Source organism: Acyrthosiphon pisum, chromosome A1 (genome assembly GCF_005508785.2).
Source record: "Acyrthosiphon pisum isolate AL4f chromosome A1, pea_aphid_22Mar2018_4r6ur, whole genome shotgun sequence".
Lineage (NCBI taxonomy): Eukaryota > Metazoa > Arthropoda > Insecta > Hemiptera > Aphididae > Acyrthosiphon > Acyrthosiphon pisum.
In genome coordinates this window covers 77,166,408-77,168,659 of record NC_042494.1, presented here as the reverse complement: position 1 = coordinate 77,168,659, position 2,252 = coordinate 77,166,408, and positions in this window count along the sequence as shown.

Sequence of the window (2,252 nt, the reverse complement as noted above, 5' to 3'; positions counted from 1 at the left end):
AGAGAACTTTTCAATTTCTTTTTATATATATTTGTCATTCAGGGGAGACATTTTGATTTTTAAGGGACATAAAGTGTGTTAGGGGACACAGTATTTTAGCCCTTGGTTTAATTCATAGCAAACCTATCATCTTTAATTGGTAGGTAGAAATAGCTGTTGTTGATTAATGTATAATTCAAAAAGAATCAACAGAAAATATTAAGTCGGTAGGTACTCAGATACTCAAGTTGTAAAATAGTGTACCTAAATTATATTACGTAGGTTCATTATTTCATAATAGTTAAATTATTAATTTTTATTACATTTTTTACATTTGTTACCTAACGGATGATATATTTTCTTATAAGAATAACAAAAATAAACATATCGCGTTACATATTTTGTCGTATATGAAGAAAATGGAGTCATGGATTAATATAGCTCTATAAAAAAAGCTAAGTTTTTAAAAATGTTTACATACCTATTTAGAGAAAAATTAGCAATTAAATAACACACAACGAACAACATTCAATTACTTATCGTAATACAACTTCTGCGATGTATTATCAGAACTTTGTATTTGCATTTAATAATTAAGTTTCAATGTATTATTTTTATTAATATTTTAATATTAACAATAATTCATTATCTCTGACTACTTTTATAAACTATAATCGATAGGAATTTTTATATCTCACAATTTATTAGAATTATAACCACAGATTTCTATATAGTAGGTACTAGATAGCGAACTCCCGCCATGAATTGAAGCTTCAAGGTCGGTTGGCAATTGTATGGTATTTCATATGAAAAATAAGATGATATTATGATTTATTTTATATCGTATTTTATTATTTCTAAACATTTAGGTTACAAAATATAGAAAATGTTTTATATAAGTCATTTTACATTTACTATTTTATTTGACCGTTAAAAAAAATATTATTCCTAATACATTTTGTATAATAAATGAAATGTTTTGCCAACCAACAAAATGGCGGCCGTTCACAGCTGAGCTTCACTTGTAACAATGTAAATTGTATAAGAGTTCCTTATCTAGTGTAGTATAGAAGTCTGTGATTATAACAGACGATAAATATGATTGGTTAAGAATAAAACTATTTAAAAACATTTATTATCAAGGCACTCTAATAGCGTTTTCGATTTGACAAAATAGTGTGCACTGAAATTCCACTGGCACAGAGCAAGTGTTGCATGAAAATTGCATTAGTTTCTTATAAATCGAATACATTTATGTGTAATATTATGGAAAACAAAATATGTTGACATGGAAAGAAATACAATTGTCAATAGGGCCGCCGTATTTTGTTCCCCGTTATCGAGAAAAACGGTTCATATTTATAAAATGCACTCATTGCACTGACAAAATCGGCGGTGCAGAAAATGCGCACTCAGTGCGCACGAGTGTTGTCAGTGCAATTAAATCGAATACAAAACACCGCACCAGTTCACTGAATATTGGTCAAATCGAATACGTTTTTGCACTCAGTGCGCACCGAGTGCAAAAAGTGCGTCAAATCGAAAACGGTATAATAATCGAATGTTTTCAGCGCTACCAGTGGTTTTATTTAGCGTCACATTTTGTATCTCAGTCCGTGTTTTATACAGATGGCGCTGTAAACTTTCGATTATGGTTGCGACCCCCCGCATTTGCTTCTTGTACATACTTTCGAGACCACTGATAAGCTGCTCGTTTCCAGTCCATGCTTGCGAGCAAACCTTTGAATTTCGTCTGCTACTGTAGGCAGCATCATATCACGGTGAATTGCGTTGTTTCTTTCGAACCGGTAGGCTGCAGTGATGGTCCGAAGAGCGATGTTTTGACAGCGTTGTATTATATCGATGTTAGACTTACTGGCACAACCCCACAGTTGAATGCCATAAATCCAGATCGGTTTTATAATTGCTACGTACAGTAGACGTTTGTTTTCGATGGTTAACTCGGAGCGGGGTCCTACTAACCAATAAAGTTTTCGCATTTTTTCTTTAATTTGAATTTTTTTCTGATAGACGTGGTGTTTCCAGTTTAGACGAGAGTCGAGGTGCATTCCAAGATATTTTGCTGAATCTTTTTGTGGGATTGGTGTTTGATTCAATACTATTTGGATATTTTCGGTTTTACGTAACGTATAGTTAACGTGCACCGATTTATCGCCATTGATCTTAATTTTCCAACGTCTTGTCCAGGCAAATATATTGTTAATTGACTTCTGTAAGTTATCAGTTGCAGTGAGCTGACTATTACGTGTTGA